Source organism: Rousettus aegyptiacus, unplaced genomic scaffold (genome assembly GCF_014176215.1).
Source record: "Rousettus aegyptiacus isolate mRouAeg1 unplaced genomic scaffold, mRouAeg1.p scaffold_m13_p_4, whole genome shotgun sequence".
NCBI lineage: Eukaryota > Metazoa > Chordata > Mammalia > Chiroptera > Pteropodidae > Rousettus > Rousettus aegyptiacus.
Genome location: NW_023416307.1, coordinates 89,446,273 through 89,471,110, shown reverse-complemented (window position 1 = coordinate 89,471,110; position 24,838 = coordinate 89,446,273).

Genomic DNA, 24,838 nt, shown 5'->3' with positions numbered 1-24,838 from the left:
GAAAAGACCCTTCACTGTCTACCTGACAACACCCACTGTAGTTAAAGTAGACGGCATCCCATCATGGATTCATCACTCCCATGTGAAGGCAGCATGAGAGTGGACAGCTCAGGAGATGGGCCCTTAAGACTAAGACTCAAGCGTACATAAGTATAACCCTCTGTTTTTTCCTCTTTTCCTTTTTAGCCCAGGCATTCGACCAGCCACAACCGGAACCAGAAGGAACATTAATAACTTTGCTAATGACAATACATGAGGTCTTAAATAAGACCACCCAGACATAGGACACAATTGCTGGTTGTGTCTAAACCCAAAACTCTCTTATTATGTCAGGGTAGGGACTCCCCTAAACTTAACTGAGCTCAGCAGACTAGAACTTCAAGTCGACTCACTAGCAGAAGTAGTCCTTCGGAATTAAAGAGGGTTAAATTTATTATTCTTAGAACAAGATGGATTTTGTATGGCTCTAGGTGAAATCTGTTGCTTCTATGCCAATAATTCTGGAGTAATTAGAAAAAGTTTACTACTAGTACAGAAAAATTTAGATGCTAGGGAAAGACAGAGACTGGAATCAAATAACTTGTTTCATAGGATGTTCAGTTGGTCACCATGGCTAACAACCCTTTTATCTGCTGTAGCTAGACCTGTAGTCATCCTCCTCCTCTTGTTAACTTTTGGCCCATGTTTCCTTAATTTCTCGTTTACATATATAAGGCAGAGAATTAATTCTATTAGACTTTTAGTGTTACAGAGTAGAGGCTATGAACAAATTCCACATGAAGAATCAAAGATTCAATTGTCTGCTAAGGCCAGTGGGGAATGTAATGGCTGAAAAATGACTGCTAGCAATTTATTACTTGCAGGAAAATTACTGCTTGGCTATGCCCATGGGAACATGGCTATGTCCATGGGAACATAGGCTGTCACCCATAGGAACATAACATTCTAAACAAGCTTTCTGCTTCTGTAACCCCGCTTATGCACCTGACTTGTGAGTTGACAGGTAGTGAATAGAAGAAAGATAGCCCTTTGTGTTTAGACAGAATGAAGAATGAGATTTTGGGCTTAAAAACTCTGTACCTCTACATTTCAGGGCTGCTTAATTTGGGGTCTGTGTACCCCAGGCAGACCCAGCTGGCTGAATAAAGACTGTGTTTCCTATAACTCACTGGGTTCTGGTGGTCCTTGTGTCTTTTGGGGGCTGGTGGCTACAACGGTTTGTACACACAGATATGTATTATTTTCCTGAGTAGAGTCTGAGATCTTCATCAAATATGCAAAGTATATTATTCCAAAAGAGGTTAAGAACCTCTGGACTAAGTTATATTTGCCTTTTTGAGTCTCCTTTCCCTAAAATCACCACTGTGTTCATTTGGGTTTTTGCTTTTCTATCAAGACCTTAAACTTCTGTCAGAATGTTGATCCATGCTTCATTCTCGGAGTGCACACTCAAATAAAGTTAGTTGACTTACACTGATATTTAATTATTTATGCTGCATTTGGTGTCTGAAATGGCACTGTTGATCATTCTGGAAGCTTGGAATTCATCGGCTGCTTCTCAGTGGGACTGGCGTGTTGTAGACATACAAATTGAAGTAGTGTGAGGGAGGAGAAAAATCATTCCCTTCCAGGATAATGCATTTTTCATGAGAAACAGGTCATTATGGAACTATTGCCTAGTGCTTATTCTTATTTTACCTTTTCCTTTCTCTCCTGTCAAATTATTTTGCTTCCTCCTTCATCGCTCAGTGTTTCCTCTCTGGTTTATTACTTTTTTTGATTATTTTACCATGTCTTTCTTTCTAATATATTTAAATAATTTCTACATAACATGTATCCTGAACTATTTTCTTGTGTATCTGACTTTTGTTCCTTTTTCATCATATGGCATTTGTCTCTTTGTTAACTATTGTACATTATACTGTCACATTCCAGTTGATACATTGCACAGATTTTCTGAAACTTATAATTTCAATTCCCAACACATAAAAAGACAATTCTCATATCCTGTTTTCCATGATATTATGATTTTCCCTGAAGATTTAATTTTACTGCCCATTGTAATATTTTCCTAGTCCCTTTTACGTCTGTGAACACAGACTCAATAATTTACTTGTACCAATGTTGTGTTCTGTTATGCAAATTCTGTGGCAATTTCCTACTAAATGATGGGCTTGAAGTGATAAATTCATCACATTTCTTAGTACAACTTCCTCTTCTCTGTGTAAAATCAAGAGTGGGTTCTTAAGGAAGCCAGAGATTTTTGAGGAAGGAGATTTCTGTTATGATAAGAATGACTCCTGTGGGGGAAACAATATCTCAGTGAAAACTTCTTTCATCTTTTTGTGTAGAGATTTTTTTTTTTTAAGCAGCTGAGTAAGTTATAATTTTTACCAAAATTTGATTAAGTGCAGAGAGTAAACATCTGGAAATCATCTGGGTAATCAATGTGGATTTATATGGTGAATCAATGGCTTATATCATATGCTAGAGTTTAGAGACTGTAATCTTAATGATCTGTACACTATTCATAACGGTCTTTGTTTTAAATCTATCTTTAAGAAGTAATTAGAATTCAAGACATTCATATTTCTTATTTTATGCATATCTCCCTCAGGACAGTGGGATTGTTGGAAGGAGTTAAGTATTGGTTAGTTTTTGGTGTGTCTGCTTTTTTCTTTAACTCATTTATTTGTGAAATTTAAGAAGTAGTAGGGATCCTAAGCGAGGCAAGTAAGCTGGAAAACAATAAAACCTGAAAATTACCCAGGCGTGAAATCCCCTTGAACTCAGGAATGCTTCCAACATTAAGTTCTCTATAAGCATAAACTATAAATGATAACATTTCAAAATAAATTTTTGAAGGAAGGCTTATAATAGGAAATTTGATCATCTAAAATTAGCCAAACCTACCTTCTTCTTAATCTGAGATAATAGCTTACGTTGTTACCCAATATGACCTAAAATAATAGATTGTATCTCACCCTCATAGTAACTTGGCTTGAGCCCAAGACTTAATACATACATGACACTCAGACTTGCATCCAAAAAAAAAAGAAGTGTCATTCTTTCTTGTGAGCTGTCACAGAACAGTAAACTTCCCACTGATCTGTAATCCCAATTAATGTCTGTCGTTTTCACTGTATTCCAGTGTGAAAAATGCAGAGCAGCAACACTCTTTGCTGGGCTCTCAGGAGGCTGCAGTTTCATATGGTGTGTTTCCAACACTATTCCGAGTCTTCCTTTCTAAAGGGATTATGTGTCTTCACTCTGAAAGTTGATAAAACAGCTAACACAGGAAAGAAAACCTAAAAAATATTTGTTTTTATTTTTTCATTTTACATGAGAGTGTTATGGATATAGGTCAGAAAATCCTAGAGGTAGGAGAATAATAATAATAATAATAATAATAATAATAAATTGCTAAAGCATAGGGAGAGACAATGAAGAGGTAAAGGTGGGGAAAAAATAATGAAAAGAGGAAAAAAAGCAACACAAAAGGGAGAAGCAGATAGCAGGGTTGTACTTGAATTTGGTGGGACCTGGGAATTTTTGTTTTGGGGGTTTCTCACCCCATAATAAAATATTAAAAATTAGATTTTACTATAGCATTGGAATAAAGATGGATACAATTCTGTTATGTATTAAAGTATTTTTTCAATCTAAAAGTTCTTTTTTATCTGATTAAAAAAAAATAAAAGCATTTTTGTGTGCTTCTAAAAGTATTGTGAGCCAAGGCTCTGTGCCCACAGTGCCTAATGGATAAGTTGACCCTATAGAGGGAGTGAGGCAAGGAAGGTAAGAAGGTAACTCTGTTCAGAAGTGAGGGGGCAGAGTTAAAACTGGCAATATAAAAATTTAATAAGCACACATATTTGTGTATCTCCATCATCTAGATCTAAGTTATGTATTAAGTTATTCCTAACTGGGCTAGCTAATCTTTATTGAACATATGTGCTAAGCATATTACATGCTTTATCTCACTCATTCCACACACTACCCTGAAGTTAAGTAGAAGAAGATGTTCCTTGAAGTTTTAGGGTGCCTCATTTACTCTAGTTCCTTCTAATTCTCTGTGCCCAGTTTTTAAGAGGGACTTTCAAGACTTAAAAGCTCAAACTCTACAAAATCTGAATCTGCCCATTCAGAGAGACAGACTGAATATATATATATACCCCCAATTCACAGTTGAGCTCATTGAAAAACAGAAAGACTACGTGATTTGCAGAATGCTTAGGGTCACAAAGCCACTACTCATTGAAGGATAAACTCAGGGAGATTGAGTTTGACTAAAAATAAAAATCTTGACTCAGGCTAGAATTCAGAATTGAATATCTAAGGTGCCCAGAACTCCATTCTCACCCTACTTTTCCCAGATAATCTCTTTAACATCCCTGGTTTTAGCTGTCACCGGCTGGCTGGTGACTAAATGTATAGCTTTAGCTGTTTCAGTTAGGATCCTTTCAACTGTCATTAATGAGATCCTCACCCAAATGATCATGAAAAATACTAAAATGCTTACAGAGGAGACAGTTCAGAGGTAGTATAAACTTCCAAGATGGCTGATGCACAAGTTCAACAATGTCCTCAAGTCAGCAGGTTCTCTCTGTCTCCACTCTGCAGTCCACAGCATTAGCCTCATCCTGTTGCTGGGTGTCTTTGTGACTTTTGGAAAGTTGTCAGGAGCACCCACACTGTGAGCTTCTTCATCCAAATACACTGGGGTGGTGGGGACGATGCCTAGCTTTCCACACCTTTCTCAGAAGCCTACATCTCGTTGACTTTCCTTGAAGGAAATTAGATCACATGACTATCTATTCTTGAATCAATTACTGGCAAGTAGGATTACTTTTAGATCAGTACTTTTAGATCACTCAGGCCCATCTTTGCAAGGAGGTCAATTTCCCAAGTTACATTAATAGAGAAAGAGATAGCTGTTGAGGAGTCAACAAAAATGTCTACAATGTCAGCTTGAGACCTCATGTCATGAGTACCCAGTGGAGGTCTCTCCATTTTACTGCTCACAACTTCAGTGCAACTTGTCCAAAGTTAAACTCAGTCTTCCTCTGGAAACTTTTTCTTGTCCCATGTGCCTTATTTTATTCAGAAATACAAAACCAGAACTCAGAAAGCAATTCTCAACATCTCTCGCTCCCTCACCATCCCCATACCCAGTCATTCATCAAGGCTACCCACCCCCAGTATCCTTGGCATCATCCCCTTTTCAGTCTTTACTTGAATTATTGCAATACTCTCTTATGTGGTCACATTAACTTAAGTCTCTTTTGATTCATACTGCTACCAGAGTTATGTTTCCAGATGGACTAATAAAGAAAAGGAAGATCATGTTGCTACTTTATGTAACTTCCTTTAGTACTTCCCCATTAGCTTCTGGATATGGTTCATTAAATTATTTATTCAGTAAATACTTATTGGGGGTTTCCATTTGTCAGGTTCTAAAATTGGTGGCATGGATAAAAGGACAAGAAAAATAGATGGGATCCCTACTATCATAGGAGTTTACCGTCTAGGGGACTCTGGTTGCCATGGGATAGGAGTCACCTGGATGAATGTCCTAATGCAGAGAGCATAGCCATTTACTGGTTTTTATAGAAAATCAGCACCTTGAGGTTGGGTGGGAAGGAGCTGCTAAAGAACAAATAACAGTACTCCCAGTGTTTCCGAAATTCCTTGTACCTTATTAAATTGCTCATTTTATTATTTTCATAACTTTGTTTATGTCCTAGTCTCTCCCTTTAGACTATTGTTTTGTTTGATTTCATATTCCCAAAGGCTAAATTTCTATGTACTTCAATTTTCATTTCATCTATCTATTTACATCTGCCTTCATTCTCCCATACCCCCAAAAATATTTGGGGTTGCCTGATCCATAATAGGCATGCAAAAATGTCTTGAACATCTTTCTAAATTATAAAAAATGAGATCCAGAAAGGATAAAACTGTTGAGTAAGATCAACCGGCCATATTTTCTCTGAAAGCTGTATAAAGTTGGAAGAGTTATCATGAAAGGTGCATTCTCCACAACAGGAAGTGTCTGAGGACTGGCTGGGTGTTGTAGGTCATAGATTATCCTTCGGTCCTCGTGATTTTGTCCAAACTGATATTTTACAAGGCACATTACAGGTTAGTGATTTATAATCCCTTCGAGAACTTCTTAAATACATATATAATGATTTTAATCTCTTAATTCAAGATTTAGTATTTTAGGGAATTTTTGGTTAATGTTTATAAATATTTATTTAAAAAAATTTAATAGATTCTAGACAAATATATACTCTAATGAAATTCCAAAATTATGTTTAACTATATAATGTAAATTTGCCTTTTAGAATATGAATGTAGTATAACAAAAACAATGCATTTTAATTTTTTTCCAGAAAAACAGTTTTAACTGAGTAAGTTGTGCTGAATGTCCTAAAAGAATAATGCGACTATGGGAAATCCTGTGGAGCCAGCCAAAGTTGTCAATGAGACAAGAATTAACCTTGAGGAATATTTTAATACACAGATGCTTCTAATGAGTATGCTAAAATCATGTGAAATAGCTCTCATCAGCATCAACAAATATTTGTTAAACTTATTATGTGAATAGAATAATGAAGATATAAAAGCATTAACTGTCCAAAAGCCGAATGTTGCCTCAGCATGCTCCTTGTATTCTTAAATACAATTTTTATTAATTGTATTTTTATTTAATTGAAGTCCATAACTTTTAATGGACATTTTACCTCTGAATTATAATAAAATAATTGTGGGAAATTATTGCCCTTATTTAGACTTTGCAATGAAAATTTTTGGGATATGATTTGTATAGAGCAGAGTGAAATCATACTTAAAAGAAAAAAAACTTTGAAGACATTTTTATAGAATTTATCTCTTTTGAAAACCTTTTGGTCTACTTCATGACATCTAGCTGAATAGCACTGCATACATTCAACTTTATCTGTGACTTAATCAGTTTTTTGTAGACTATATGATAAGTATTTTTACCTCTCTAGAAACGCTAGAAAGGTATCTAACCTACTCTAGGTCCACGGGATGTGTTACTATTTTTCTAAAACCACCTATTTAAATGCCTCCTTTCTAGGTATTTTGTGCTTGGTGTAAATGATCTGCAAAGACCTGCAATTCAACTCTCAATTAAACAGAGCTTACTTGTCTTAAAACTTTGTCAAGGCAGAATTCTATCTGTAAATCTATTTTCAAATTGGGTCTAATATTTTGCCTCGTGTTTTGGAAGACACGACTTGCTAACAATAGGACCCAAATACTAAACTTAGAAAGATAGTCCAAGAAGAGGGACCCAAAGTAAACAGAAACTTCCAAAAGTTGTAAATAACAAAGGACGCAGCTGATGTGTATTTCATTGAGATGCCACATCATAGGCTCATAGTAAATGATTACAACGTGACCCAAGATCCGTGCATAGAGTTTCTCCTATTACCTGACACAGATATGGACTCTCACATCACACTTAGGTCCTTGCCTTCACTAAGAAAAGTAAACAGTGTAATGACTTCATTCACAGCCAATCAAAGCACAGATACAATGACAAAGGAAATGTTGGGAAAACCCTTTTACCACTGAAAGTCAGGGTGAGCGTGCAATACATTTGATAAGCTGTCCTAACACATGCCCATGGGGTTCCGAGTTGTATTTATGAAATAGCATTTGTTGGTGGCTCAGAAACTGCCAAGTGAGGCCAGCAATTCGTCACATTCCACAAGAGGAGCAATTGTGGTTAAAAACCCAAGGTGACCAAGGACAACCTTTGTTCACTGTTCCATCACATGGCTCTATGATAAATATTAGTCATCCAGTGTACACATCGGATGTGGTGAAGCTTCCTGAGAGGGTAAAACCCTCTCCCAGAGGTCAGAGTACACTCTCTGTTCCAGGCAGATCCCTAATCAGATTTACTATCTTTACCTTGGAGAACAACAGCTTTCCCATTACATAGAAGCCATTATAAGGCAGCAGCATTGGGGTTCATTTATTACAGTCTCTTTCAAGTTCTTCTCTTTCTTTTTGAATCCCAAACAGTTCATGGTCCCCTGGTTTTGATTAAACCAGATTGTATTTTAAAGTTTTACTTTCTCCCTTATCAAGCTTCCCTTAACTTAATATAAAATGTTCCAAATGATCTCACCTTGTGCCTTCATTGACTAGAGATACTGCAAAATCAAAAGGCGCTGTTATTATACTTAGAAGCACAAGCTCATTTTATCAAACTCTGTCTCTTCCATTCTCCATGAGAACACAGCCTTCTCTCAAGGCAGGGTTGTAGATCCTTTACCAAGCCTTAGCAGGAGTAAAAAACAAAACAAAACAAAACAAAACAAACAAACAAAAAAACCAAATGCACTATGATATGCAATACACAGCCTCATCGACTTAACACAAAATATTTCTTTGGCTATTTTTTATTTTAAAATATAAATATACTGTGGTTTTGACTTTTAGAACAGCCTCCTTTTTTGGAAATTCTCAATGTTGTAGGAAAATCATGCTCTACCATTTCCTATTCAAAAAAGTAACAAGGATAGAATTAGAACTGGTAGAAAGAACTGGAACTGGATACTTACCTTGGATTTATTAAGAAAAAATATAACACAACTTTGTACACAGAACAAATTCTCTGAGCATCTTAACTCACTAGCAATACATCCATTTTATAGAAACTGCCTTTTGGAGGCCCATGCTTGAGCCAAGCTAGATTCCTTCATTACGAATGCTGCCTTTCAAAGAAGGATTACAGAGATTAAAGAAAGGCCAAGACCCTTGTCTGGATAGCCTGAACAAGACCTTTTCTTAGTCTCCAACCCATTTACCCTCAACCAAGTATTTCACATTTGTTCTGATTTTCCTAGTTGGAGAAAAATACTTAAAATTAGAATCCCCTGGGTATATGGATTCTCTTAATATATTTAAAATTACTCCATATTAAATAAAATTTCTCTCATTGACACTGGCATTTAACAAGTTCTAGAGCTGGCTCTGCATTTAAGGAGCCTGAAAATTGCCACTTTGTCTTAACAACAAGCAAAAATCTGAACAGATTGAAAAATCAACAACTCTTCTTGGATCCACAAGAGAGGGAAGGGCACAGGGCAAACCCCTGGCTTCAAGACTGGATAGACAGACGAGTTAACACAGAGTCAAGGCTTACTAAAGTAGAGACCAGCCACAAAGCTAGTGCCTGGATAGGAAAACCTGAACTGTAACTGATGAACTACTGGCAGCTCAATGGGCGTAAGCCTAAGAGTTAGAAACTCCAGTGGAACCCAGTCATAAGGTGGCCCTCACAATATTGTGAGATTTATCTCCAGGATTTCAAACAGGTTCTCACAGTAGATATCAGAGAAGAATCTCCTCTTGCTTCCTAGAGGAAGAAAGGAGAAGGACCCAATTAAAAATATGCCAGGGCAGTCTGTTCTTCTAAATAAGGCCCACCCTCATGGGAAATTAGTTAGCCAGAGCCTAAAATGCTGTGATATTATCAGAATCTAACAGACCTGGATAAGGGAAATACAAAAATATCTTATTATATTGTGCTTTACTTTATTGCATTTTGCAGTATTGCATTTTCATCAACATTGAAACAAGTCTCCACCAACAAAAAGATTATGACTTGCTGAAAGCTCAGATAAAGGTTAGCATTTTTTTATCAATCAAGTATGTTTTAATTAAGCTATATATGTTGTTTTTTAAAACATAATACTCTGTACACTCAATAGACTACAGAATATTATAAACATAAGTTTTATATACCTAGGAAACAAAAAAACTCGTGTGATTTGCTTTAGTGTGATTTTGCTTTATTGTGGCAATCTGAAACCAAATACGCAATATCTCCAAGACATGCCTGCACCTAATTCCAATCCACTCTACCCATCCTGTCCCACCTAAAAGGAGAATAAAAATACTGAGAAATACTTGTGAAGTTCACAATCCAGAGGCATAGGCTCACAAGGAGACTAAGACCTAATTATAGGAACACAGAATGTTTTTCCTCTCCCACACTTTACAGCACATTACTAAAGGCCTATTTACAGCAGTTCCTTTTACTTGATACGTTATATATGGCTATCAATAGAAAATTACAAGACATACCAAAAGGCAAAAAACATTTAAAGAGACAGAGCAAGCATCAGAACCAGGCATGGTAGGTATGTTGGAATTATCAAACCAAAAATTTAAAACAACTACAAAAAAATTGCCAAGGGATCTAATGGGTAAAGTGCATAGCATGCAAAAACATATGGGTAGTGTAAGCAGAGAGATGAAAACTCTCAAGAAAGAACCAAAAAGAAATGCTAGAGATGAATAACACTGTGACAGATTTGAAGAATTTTTTGACGAGCTTACTTGACTAGACGTGGCCTAGGAAAGGATATCTGAGCTTGAGGATATCTCTATAAAAATCTCCAAAATTGAAAAGCAAAGAGAATAAAGACTGAAAAGACAGAATAGAATGTCTAAAGGCTGTGGGATAACAACAAAAGGTATAATATGCATGTAAAGGGAATATAAGAAGGAGAACAAAGGAACAGATTAAATATCTGAAATGATAACTTCAAGTTGTTGAAATTCATAAACACTATTTTAAAACTGAGAATTTCTTTCAAATTAATGTGAGACACAAACTACAGATCCAAAAAACTCAAAGAACACGAAGCAAAATAAATGTCCCCAAACAACATCCAAGAATATCATTTTCAAACAACAGAAAATCAAAGATAAAGAAAAACTATTGAAAGAAATCACAGGGGGAAAAAATCTTACCTATAGAAGAGCAAAAATAAGAATTATATCCAACCTCCTCAGGAACCAAGGAATCAAAAAGAGAGTGCAGTAAAATATTTAAACTATTGAGAGGGAAAAAAAGCACCAAATTAGAATTGTGCCCCGCAAAATTTTCTTCAAAAGTAAAAGAGAGATAGAACTGATTTTGATCACGATGCTGGGCTAGGTAAAAGTGAGATTCACCTCCTCCTAGGACCGCATTAAAATTACAACCAAATTATAAAACAATCAACATTGAGAACCACTTGAAGTCTAGCTGACCATAACACATCAAGAATAGTAGGAGAGACAGAGATGGGCATAGTGGTTGAGCACAGGGAGAGAGCTGGCTGCAGAAGTCCCCTTAAAGAAAAGAGGGGCCTTAGCCCCACATAGGGGCTCCCCAGCCCTGGGTTCCAGTTCCGGGAAGAGAAGTTCCCACAAATCCTGGTTATAAAAATCAATGGGGATTTTGGCCATCTGAGTGAGATGCAAGGAACCTGAAGACACAGATGCCCCTCTCTAAGGGCTGTACACAGACTCACTAGCTTATAGACACTCACCCTGGGTGCTGGCAGAGGGTCAGCAGCTCAGGAGACACAAAAGACATACAGGGAGAGATTGAACTGCGTGGCATTGAGGCAAATGCCAGAAGAACAGCCACTACTCTTCCTTTGTTGGGCTCTCCTCCAAGACAGTCTACAGATGGTCACCATCTTGCTTGTGTTGAACCCTCCCCACAAATGATCAATTCTGAAGCTACATTGACTCAGTGAGATTGGCCCATTCATGTCTCCATGAGACTTGGCCCCACCCAGCCCACAAATTGCCCACAAGGCTCGTTGCCAGGCAGCCAACCCTGCCCTGCTCCTTCTCTGGGATGCATTCTGCTACAGGCAATGGCCATTAGCCTACGCAGCCCACACATATCCAGGGAGACATTTGGTGGCAGGTCACTGGTACCAGCACGAGCTACAGAGTCTCTTGGGCAAATCACAAGGGTCTGTGGGCCCAACATGTATGATATCTGACCTCACTGTGATCTGTGACTCTTACAGGAGCAATAATTATGATTCTGCATTGGTTGGACAAGAATGGCTCACTCCCTCACTGTGTCTCCCTGAGACCCCTGCATCCCCATCACACAAATTACCCATGGTGGGTCACTTCCCAGGCAGCCAGCCCACACTGTGCTCTCCCTGGCTGCAAATTCACCAATAAACAATAGTCCTCAGCTTGGGCAGCCCACATGTGGCTCATGCAACCAAGGAAAGACCTTCGGGGGCAGGCCACAAACCCTGCCCTGAGATTCAGCACTGTCACTAAAACTGATTTTGCATTGGCCAGAGGAAATCTTCTTGCTTTACTCCGGTGACTCCCTGGGTCTCCGCACCATCTAACTCGCATACCATGCAAAGGCTCTTCCAGCTATGGAGTCTTACAGGTACTTGACAGGCAACTTCAGGCTTGGGGGTGCACCAGTCCTTTTGCCAAGCTTCTTCAGGCTCAATACTGGGAGTAAACAGACCTCAGCTTGCAAAGTTGTTTCTCCCACTTACCTCTAGATTTAGCATAGGCAGCAACCATCCACAGATTACTTTGTGGCACCTACCAGGTAGACCTAAGCAATCAAAGGCAGAGGCTGACTGTGGTCTACTTGGGAGTCCCTCACAATGGGCCAACGCATCCAGAAGCTGGTGTCAGACCACAATGGAGCATCCCCCCTAACTAGCCCCATAACTGGCACACCCAAAGGGCGATCTCACCATGTACATGAGCCTGTGAATGTGACTAGTCCCTACAGCCAGTCAGCCCAAGAGTCGATCCCATTCACCGACATGCAAAAAACAACCAAGTCTAAACTACAACAGAACACACTAACTCACACGAGGAACACACTCAGAGCCTCTGGCACAGGTGATTAGGGAGATTGCGCCACTCTGTCACACAGGACACCTTCTATACAAGGCCATCTGGTCAAGACTAGGAGATGTAACAAATCTTCCTAATAAATAAAAACAAGCACAGAGAGGCAACTAAAATGAGAAAACAAAGAAACATGCCACAGATGAAACAACAGGTGAAAACTCCATGAAAAATAAAAAAATAAACAAAATGGAGGCAACCAACCTACGGGGGGAAGGGCTTAAAATACTGGTTATAGGGATGCTCAGTGAAGTTAGGAGGAGAATAGATGAACTAATGAGAACTTCCACAGAGAGCTAGTAAGCACAAAAACAGACATAGAAACCATAAAAAAGAACACATTGGAAATGAAAACTATAATAACTGAAATGAAGAATACACTAGAAGGAATCAAGAGCAGATTAGATGAAGTGGAGGACAGAATCATCAAGTTGGAAGACAAGGTAGCAGAAAACACCCAATTGGAACAGCAAAAAGAAAAAAAAAATCAAAAAAATGAAGAAAGTTAAAGAGATCTTTGGGACAAAATTAGTGTATCAACATCTGTATCATAGGGGTACCAGAAGGAAAAGAGAGGGAACAAGGGATTAAGAACCTATTTGAAGAAATAGTGAAGGAAAACTTTCCTGAGCTACTAATGGAATTAGACAGAACAAGTCCAAGAAGTACAAAGAGTCCCAGACAAGAAGAACCAAAATAGACCCACACCAAGACACATCATTAAAATGCCAAAAGTTAAAAGCAAAAAGAGAATCTTAAAAGCAGCAAGAGAAAGTCAGCTAGTTACTTACAAGTGTACTCCCATAAGAAAGTCAGCTGATTTTTCAACAGAAACTTTGCAGGCCAGAAGGGACTGGCAAGAAATATTCAAAGTGATGATAAACAATAACCTACAACCAAGACAACCCTACCCAGCCAGGTTATCAGTTAAAATGAAAGGTGAGATAAAGAGCTTTCTAAACAAGGAAAAGCTAAAGGAATTCATCAACAAGCCAGTTTTATATATTAAAAAAAAAATGTTAAGGGGACTTCTGTAAAAAGAAGGGAGAAGAAAACCATAAATATAAATAATAAAATAATAATAACTATGTACCTATCAATAATCATTTTAAATATAAATGGATTAAATGCTTCAATTAAGAGACAATAGGGTAGCTGAAGAATAAGAAAACAAAACTTGTACCTATGTTGTCTAAAAGAGACCCACTTCAGATCAAATGACACATACAAACTGAAAAAAGATATTTCATGAAAATAGAAATTTTTAAAAAGCTGGAGTACCATGCTCATATCAGACAAAATAGAGTTTAAAACAAAGGCTATAATAAGACACAAAGAAAGACATTACGTAATGATAAAGGGGTCAATACGACAGAGGACATAACTCTAGTAAACATATACACACCCCACATAGAAGCACCTACATATCTAAGCAATTATTGAATGACATAAAGACAGAGGTCTACAGTAATACACTCATAGTAGACTTTAAAACCTCGTTGACACCAATGGACAGATCTTCCAGACAGAAAATTAATAAGAAAAGAGCTACCTTAAATGACATATTAGACCCAATGGATTTAATTAATAATTTCAGAGCATTTCACTCCAAAGCAGAAGAATATACATACTTCTCAAGTGCATGTGGAACATTTTCAAGTATAGACTGCAATGTTAGGCCATAAAACGAATCTCAATAAATTTAAGAGGATTGGAATGATACCAAGTGTGTTCCCTGACTACAATGTATGAAACTAGAAATCAACTACCAGAAAAAAACTGTAAAATATACAAACACATGGAAGTTAAATAACATGCTATTAAATGAATGGGTTAATGATAAGGTCAAGGAAGAAACCAAAAGATATCTAGAGACGAATGAAAATGAAAACACAATGATTCAAAGCCTGTGGGACACAAAGAAGGCAGTCCTAAGAGGAAAAATTATAGCATTATAAGCCTACCTCAAGAAACAAGAAAAATTTTAAATAAACAATCTAACCTTACACTTAAAAATCTAGTAAAAGAACAGCAAACGAAACTCAACGTGAGTAGAAGGAAGAAAATAATAAAGGTCATAGAGGAAATTAATGAAATAGTCTAGGACCACATGGCTTAATAGGTGAATTTACCAAACATTCAAAGAAGAATTGACATCTAGTCTTCTCAAACTATTTCAAAAAATTCAAGAGTGAAGTCTCCCTGATTCTTTTTATGAGGTCATCCTCACCCTGATTCCAAAATCAGACAAAGACATAACAACACCACCAAAAAAACTATCGGTTATCCCTGATAAACAATGACACAAAAATCCTCAAAAAAATATTAGCAAACCAAATGCTCAGGGTCACTAATAATCAGAGAAATGCAAATTAAAACCAAAATGAGATATCATCTTATACCTGTCAGAATGGCTATCATTAATAAATCAAAAAACCAACATTGGTGAGGATGTTTAAAAACGGAAACACTTGTGCACTGTTGGTATAGCCACTATGGAAAAAAGTTTGAAATTTCCTTTAAAAGTTAAAAATAGAACTACCTTTTGACCCAGTGATTGCACTTTTGGATACTTATCCAGAGAAAACCAAAACACCAAAAGTTGTAAAGGTCAGTGCACCCCTATGTTTATAGCACTGCTATTCACAATAGCCAGGATATGAAAGCAACCCGTGACCATCAATAGACAATTAGCTAAAGAAGTTATGATACATATATACAATGGAATATTACTCAGCCATAAAAAAAATGAAATTTACAATTTCCAATGGACCTAGAGGATATTTTGCTGAGTGAAATAAGAGAAAGATAAATAGCATATTATTTCACTTATGTAGAATCTAAGGAACAAAAGGAACAATCTAAGTGAAAACAGACTCACAGATACAGAGGACAATCTGATAACTGCCAGAGGCGTGGGGTGTTGGGAGGCTGGGTGAAAAAGGTGAAAGGATGAAGTAGTACAAATAAGTAGTTACAAAATAGTCATGGGAACCGTAGAGTATAGCATAGAAAATATAGTCAATAATACTGTAATGGCTGTGTGTAGAGCCAGATGGATGTTAGAGTAATCTGGGGGTCACTTCATAAACTATATAAATGTCTAACCAATAAATTGTATACCTGAAACTAATATAATTTTTTAAAAGTGAAGAAGAAAATAAGGACTTTCTCAGACAAACAAAAATGGAAGAAATTTGTTGCTACTAGATAGACCTGCCTTACAAAGAAATATTTTTAAAATTCTTTAGAGAAAAGGAAAATGCTATAGGTCAGAAATTTGGATCTACGTAAAGAAGGGAAGAGCATTAAAAAAGGAATATATGAAAGTAAAATAAAAACATTTATTCTAATCTATAAGTGAAATGAATGACTGCAATGATATGAGGGGTTATTTTGTTATTGTAAGCTATTTACACTACCCAGGAAGCAGTGTGGTCCAAAAGTAGACTTGAATTAATTATAAATGTATATTGCAAACTCTAGGGCAACCATTAAAAAGTGGGGGGTAGATAGGAGGAAGTAGTATAATTGATATACTAAAAAAAATGGGGGAGGGAGAAAAAAGAGAATCATATAAACTCCTCAGTTAAAACCACAAGAAGCAAAAGAAGGGTGGAAGACAAAAGTAGGAGCAAAGAACAAGGGTTACAAATAGGAAACAGTAACAGATCTGATAGCTGTTAATTCAAACTTATCAATAATCATCTTGAACATCAATGTTCTAAAGGCACTAATTAAAAGACAGATAAACCCAATTATATATTGTCTACAAAAAATCCATTTTAAATATAAAGACACATACAGATTAAAAGTAAATATATGGAGGAAAAATATACCAGACTAACATTAATCGAAAGAAAGCAGGAGTAGCTATATTAATTTCAGATAGAACACACATTAAACCAAGGAAAGTTATCAGGGTTTAGAGGGCAAAATGATAAAGGGGTCAATTCTCCAAGAAGATATAACAGTCCTTAATGTGTAAGAAATCCAGCTTCCCAATGTGTTGCAAATCCCAAAACATTCAATATTGGCACTAGGTGACTATCATTTTGATAGGCATTTGAGTCAAAATCATGCAATTCTAATTTAAATTCTATGAAGTTGTTTATTTTTCTGCAAGGTACAAGTGTTGGCAACACATAAAACAATAATACTAGAACATTCTCAGGAATTCACGAGGGGATGTGAAAGTTCTCTATCTTGAAGTTAAAAGTGAAAAAAAAAATCAATTTAGGTTCTGCATTCTGCCAAAACTATACTTGAGGAGAAAATGAAAAAGAAATTCCAAAATATATTCTCGTCCAATTCTACCAACAAATAACAAACATCAGTTTTTGCCATCAATCATTATCCTTTTCAGTCATTTTGATGTCTCTATCAAAAGGATATCCTGTTCAACTGTTCATGTGACTAAAGATTATGTGGATGGAGAAATTCTATTTTTTTTCACTATCAGAGACTATCAATAAGGCTTCCAGTTCTTTTAAATTAGCTCAGATGAGTAAAAATGATTATTATATACATGGAAGGTGCCCCAGTAGTTGAAATTTTTATTGAAACTCAAAGAACAAATGTTACCTGTTATCAAATATCAACTTCCAATTTGGCCTAAGCAGCTACAGGAAGACCTCAGTCTTGCTCTCAAAACACCTGATTGTCTACCTTATTTTGTGAAGATCTTCAGGCTTAGCACAGTTCTAGCCTTTGTTGAGTTCTAGATTTGTCAAGAAATATGATTATCTATATTAAAGAAACTGAAAGATTCAGCTGCCATATTTTCGGAATACAGAGAAATAGGAATAATTCTTCAAAATATTTAATAGTCAGTAAGTCATGGGCATGGACAAGTCAGGACTGATGCTGGCCACAATAGGTTTGGCTGCACTGGGGTATACCTACTAAACATCAAATATTTTACCCTTCAAAAATAACAATGAGATCACGACGTAGGTATCAGCATAGAAAGATGTCCAAGTTATAGCCAAATGAGGAAATATAAGTTGCATAACACTATATATAGCATAATTCCATGTATAAATGTTGAGAAGAACCTAAGGAGACTTACAAAATACCCAATAGGGCTCTGACAAACATGTGCAGAAGCTTGGACAAAGAAATTTCCTAAGAGTTTGATTCCTAAATTCTAGTCTACCACATTGTTTAACCCTTTTAGGCCTTGGGTTCTGGAAAATCAAGTAGTTAAATTAGAAAAGCATCAAATCTATTTCCTCTTCTAATTTGCTGTGAGTATAAGAGTATTATTCTTTAGTTTCCTTTTATGAAATATAAGATTAAAAATATCTTCTTTAATGATATTTGTGAGGGTTTAAATAAGCAGATTTGTGAACATACTTTGTAAATTTGTGAATATAGGGTAACAATAAAAAAGTATAGCTTGAAAAAGCCTGCACTGTAATTTATTAGTTGTTTATACTAGTTTTCTCTAACTTTAGCTCAGTTGGATATTAAGTACACATATTCTTCATCAAAAAGCAATGAACTTTATGTGTAAGGTTATGGGGGTGGGGGCTGAACTGAATCAAATGTCAGCCTCGGGAGAAAAAATTTGTTGCAGCAAAGTTGACTTAATTAAACTTCTGAAAAGTGAACCTTATCTTCCCAATGGTGTCCTTAATGAAATCAGAATCATGTTTCCTAGAAAATATTCCAGTGGATTAGGTTGCAAACTCATTTTCCTATTTAAAGAATCATAAGTTGGCTGAATAGTCTTAGCAGGGTATTTGTCAAATAAAATAGTTTATGGTTCCGATTCTTAAGATTCAGTCCAGGAGGTATCTCACTCAAACTGAGATGCCAATGAATGGGCCCCTCTCAGATTTTCATAGTGTCTTAGAAATGTGTATCTTTTCTTGATGTCAATCCAGTAAAGCTGAGTTTACTCCAAATTTGTTTCTTATTAAACTGTGTGACTGCTGAGGATATAAATCAGATTGGTGATGGATATCACTGAGAAAACAATTTGATATAAAGAACTTCCTAACAACCAGAGCTGTTCAATATAGAAACTGAAATAAAAATATATATTTATAGAAATATAGAAAGAGAAATATAGAAATAACCTGCCATTGAAAGAACTAAGTTCCACTTTGAAGAAAGACAGTCAAGAGAAGGCTCACTGCTTATTAGGGAACACTGTCTACTCTGCTTTAAGGAATTTAGGCTAATCTTTTATCTTCTCTAATGAATTATAGTCATGATAAGAACAGGTTATTTATTTGACTCATAGAATTTCTGGATATATTGTAGATGTTCAATAAATATATTTTTAATGAATAAAAGAATAACACTTTGAGATCCCTTAATTGTAAAATTCTTAAAAGGGATCATTGTTTTCTGGAAAAGTGAATTCAATAGGAAGGGTGCAAGGCCATAGTAAGTATTATGCAATTTTCAAAACTTTTCACTACCTCCAGACTGTTGTCAAGACCTTCTTGCATATTTAGACCTCCTAGAATTAAGAAATCATTCTTTTTATTGTAAAATATATAATATATAAAGGGGCTATACTGCCAAATTGTCTTTTACCAGTATAAACCACATACTGATTATAAAAAAGCCTTAATTCCAAAAATCTGAAGTTTTACATTATGGCAAATAAATCAAATTTGGTAACTTCTAAATTCCAAAAAACTTGTTTGTCTCAAATAAAATATTCTTGAATCTCATATTATTTTCAAGTGCAACCAGCACCCTTGTTTGTTCATGTCTGTTTCACACTGAGTCTCAGTTCTATAGTCGGTGGTAAAATCAATTTATTGAGTTATAAACCAGAATTTTTTGGGGGGGGGGCAGGGGGATGAAATAAAAAAATATCAGAGTCCATCAGACCTAGTAAGAAAAAGTATTTTTTCATGAAACATTTCAGTATTTATATTTACATGTGTGTATACGTGTGTTGTGAAGTAAAATATATTTCTTATAGTGGATCACGTGGAAAAAATTTTTTGAAAACCATTGTTTTACAAGATGTTCCATGGCTCTTAAAATAATGTCCACAGTATGTTGCTAGTTTAGAAAGTCCACTAACCAAGTTTCTCAGAAGATTCATACACGGTGAAATTACTCAGTCAAATTTTCTCATCAGCAGTAAGAGGAACAGATGACCTAGTTCTCAAAGTTCATGCATTTGAGCCAAGCAGAATTAAAGTAAGAAGTGTAGGATGTTATCTTTTTTACATAGTCCACAGATGAACTGAAGGTCAAGTGCTTCACAGCTTCATGGCCCTGACGTTTATGACCTGCTTCCTTCTCCAGTGTTTACATGCAAGCACTGTTCTTATCTTAGTTGCCTTTCTTCTTTCCATCTTTATAGCCCACTATTACAGTCTTTCTTATTCTTTTTCTTAGCACTTGGCAAATAGTGAGGCAACGTTTAAAAGAGTTAACTATTTCTAAGGATCTAACTTTTAAAGGGTGGTTAGAAAAGACCTCTTTTTTCTACCCTCCGTACTCTTTTTCTTCTCCTTTTCTCTCATTCTCTCATAACAGTAAGTATTTAAAGCGACCCTTGTTCAAAGTGGTCTCTGTCTCCTTTAGAATGCAAAAGTGTCTATAAGCAGTGGCGGTGGTTGGAATAAGTCGAAATTCAAAAATAATAAGTACATGTTAACGGTTTTAAATTGTCTTTTTCTATTTTCTTTCAGTCGCTTTAAATAGCTATAAATAATATATAGTTCACAAGAAGAAAGGTGATTCTTATAAACATTTTATTTTTCAATAGAACTAAAATATGAAATGTGCTTCAATCGATAATAGAGTCTCCACTTACTGGTTCTTTTGAAAAAAAGCTCCTCCCCGCCAGCCCCCGAACCCCCGCCCGCCATTTCTATCTTATGAGTATGGCACATAGAGAATATTTGATCTGAGGCTGAATCTATTTTCTCAATTTTTTGACTGTCTATTTTCTAAAGAAAGTATTATTAAAAGCAGACTTCTACAAAATAGACTTTAACAGTAATCATTTTCTTTAAATATGAGAAGGATATTTTGATTTCCCAAATGTACATTGACTGAATTCTTGAACAGGATCCTTTTGTGGCTGAATTTTCTGTTTGTTTGTTTGTTTGTTTGTTTGTTGTAATAGAAACATGACAGTGTCTTCCAGAGAACTCTAAGCTTAAGACTCTTTGGTATGTGTCTTGCATGAACTAAAACGGAGAATATCAACTTCATTTTTCTATGCTTCTATAGCTCTTATAGGTCACTAACTTTTGAATTACGGATGTGCTCAGTTTATCTTCTTGTCAAACCCTGTGAAGCTGTTCCTCAGAGAGAACAAAAGCAACTTTTTTTCTGTGAAGAACCTGTGATGGTGAACAAGTCACTTTGCTTCTTTTGGGCCTCAGTAATCTTTACTGTATAAAGTAAGGGGGTTAGCTAGAATAATCTCCAGGGGCTCTTTAAAAAATCTGTCTAGCTCTAAAAATTCTTTGATTCTGTTAACCAATAGTTAATCATTGCAAATTGGTGAAAACTAATTTTTACGTTATCGTAGTATTACAAATGTATTAGGTTTCTTATACACTGCCTAGAGTGGACCTCTTAGAAATATATTGGATTTATTGTATGATATATAAATTTAAGCATTTGTTAATGGGAGAAAAAGATTAAAGCTAATTAATTATTATATAAGCAAAGTATAGACACTGGAAGAGTCTGAGAAATCTTATAAGGTAAGAGCAAAGACAACCTTTGAATTTCTTCTCTCCTTTCTTTAAACATATTACCAGTAAAGTGAACATGATCAAAAAAGACTCACAAATTAGATGGTCCCAATAGCGGCAGTCTACACCAGAAGGACATAATACAATTTGGTCAAGGCACACTCGTTCCAGTGCTAAGAATCTTGTCTTTCTTCTAGTAGCCGTGTAAACAGTTAGATGTGTTTGCTTCTTCAAAAGCTAAGGAAAAGGAAAAGTTGCCAATATGATTATCAAAATAGTTAATGAAAACCCAGCCCAGACAGCAACAGCTGATTTGAGATGTTCAGAGTGTACCCTGAGACAACAGGAAAACAAATTCTTACAGCCCCTTCCTCAGGCAGGAATGTGGCCATTATAGAGTTCTAAGTGGAGAAGCATCTCCTCTGCCACACCGCCAGAGACAGCTGAACCTAAAGGTCGTTTCCTTCCAATCCACCCAGAAAAGAAGGTAAAGGGGACCAAAGTAGGCTGCTCAACCACACATCTTGGAGAGCTTCCAGAAGCCTTGGTTTCTACCCAGAAAACCTCAAGAGGCGGCCTAGGGCTAGGGAGATAAACATCAGTATCACATCGTTGAATCCTAGAAGTGCTTTCCTTGCTCCCATTTGCCTTTGAAATAAGGTGCCCAGAAGGAAAAATAAAACACTTGAGAAAGACATGAGAACTACTTACATAGGTCCCTATCTCCACCTTACCAATCTTTTAAAAAATTTTAATATTGATAAATTTCAGATATGTACAAAAGTAGGGAGAATAGTATAATGCACCACAATATACTCATTGCTTAACTTCAACAATTGTGAACTCATGGCCTGTCTTGTTTATCCCTGCCCTTCCCACTACCTCCCAGATAATTTTGAAGCAAAGCTCACACATCACATTATTTCAGAATTTTTAGAGGTGACTTTTCTGATGATGTAAAATTATCTTTCTCTTTTCAAAGCTCAGGAAATCCAAACAAAAGAAGAAAAGTGAAAACTTTAAATAAAATTATTATTAAATTAAATTTTATAAACTTATTATAATCCAAGTGGAATTTTTGTTATATCCTGAAATTGATATCTGTTGACTGTCTGTCCACAAATATTTATTGAGTGTTTCTTATGTGCCACATTCTGTCAAATAATAAAGCCTTAAAAAAAAAGACCAATGGCTCTGATACATGAATATACAATTAATTTCCTAGCAACAGATGATAAAAAATTGAAATACACATTGCTTTAAAAAACTGAATCTTTGTTATCACAAAATTAATACACGTATATTAAAGCTCAAAAACATGATATTAATTTATTAGACATTCCTAAAGATAAAGTTGTTGTGGCAAGAACAGATTTGCATGCACTTGCATTCCTGGAAAGACTACACTAAAGGTAAATATAGGCTTCATTATGAGGTCACTTTACATTTCAAGCTGCAGTTTTTTATGATCTAACAGGCTATCTTTATAAGCCACCATTGAGGCTTTTCTAAAAAATAGATAAATGAAAACCTGCTTAATAACAAAAATCTTTTTATCTAAAAAATTTATTTGTCTTTCCTTTACTCAAAATTCTATTTTCTGATGAGCTGAAGATTCTTCCTGTCTTCAATTAGTTCTTTAAAAATGTCCACTCTATCCATAAAAGCTTCTAAATTTAGGTTAACTTGGAAAAAAATGTTTACCTCAGTTCTAAAAGAACTCTCTCTTCCAAACATTCCCACTTCTAGAACACTCCCTATTTTAGCCAAACACAGTTCCAGTTTTCAGTACTCTCAGAGCACACAGCTCACTCTCTGCCTCAGACAGACCTAGATTCTCACAAAACAAAAACAGAGACAGAGTGAGACAATGAATTCTCATTTGCGCTCACTGCCAAATTCATATTAGACACTTTCTGATGTCTTCTGGCTCTCAGACGATTTAGGCAGTTTTGTTTCATGGCATATTAACTGTTAGTATTCTTTGATTTCACAATCATATACACTTTTCAGTGCATATCTATCGAATGTAGAAATTTAAAACTTCTTGTGGAAAGCTTAGTAATCTTTTCTTCACGTTTTCATTATCCTCAAATGTCTTGAACACAAACTGAATACAGGGGTACCTCAGAAATATTGTGGGTTTGGTTCTAGGCCACCACAATTAAAAAGACATGAATTTTTTGGTTTCCTGGTACATATAAAAGTTATGTTTATATTATATGGTTGTCTATTAAGTGTACAATAGCACTATGCCATAGAAAAATGTACATACCTTAATTTAAATATTCTTTATTGCTAAAAATGGTAATCATCATCTGAGCCTTCAGTGAGTCAACCTTTTTGGTGGTGAGAGTCTTGCTTTCAATTTGTAAAGTAAAGCAGTCTGTGAGGCACGATAAAGCAAAGCACAATAAAACAAAGAATGCCTGTATTTACTAAATATTGCTTTGTGGTCCTTGACTCAAATGTTGTTAAAACTTGATATGTTGAGAAAAATGACTAAAGGGTGCCCTAAGCCAAGGGGGAGAAATATTTTTAGAACTATCCATGAGCTGGCATGTCTTCAAATTGAAAAATACAGAAATATGAATTTCTTTGGCCTCTTTATGAAATAGATATTTTTCTTTGAAAGAGAATTATTTATACAATTACTTATGCCATAACGCAACCTCTTCAATTCCATCTTTGCTAGTAATTACAGGACTATTTTCCATTCCCACCTCCAATAGTAACACACCATGACATGCAAGCATACAACGCTATAAAACCAAAAAGGTATTCAAAAACATCCACAAAGAAGAACTTGAAAGTCAAAAGGGGAGCAATCCTTACAGAGTATTTTGGTAATAAAAGTAGTGCCCAACTCACAGACTCTCTAGGACTTCAAGTCCAAAATCTCTAAGTTTATAATGATAAAATTGAGACCTAAGTCATTATGCCTAAAGTTTTAGTGGTGAGGATCATTTGTTTACTTCAATAAACATGTATTGAACATTTGTTCTATCGTTGGCTCTAAAGATGTTTTGGGATAAAGAGATTCAAGACAAAGTTTCTGTCTCCCACCCGCCCAAGTTGTTCACCGTCTGGCAGAGATGACTGCCTAAAAAGCCCACATACAGAGTGATAGGCATCTTGACAGAGGAAGCCATAAGGTGAAGCCCAAACCCCAGAAAGCAAGGAATCAAGAAAAACCTTTCTGGATGAGTTGGAACCTGAGCTGGTCCTTGAAGAAGGTAAAGGAGCTGGTCAGGAAAGGAAGAGATCAGGAGAAAGGAGATTGGCTCCCTAGTCTTCCTGCGTTCACCTTGGACTAAGTCAACTATTAAAATATTTTGGTTTTGAATATTGTTTTTATCTGTGAATGACTGTATCTCTAGATCAGAACATGATGCCAAAGGAGTGAAAACAAGAGG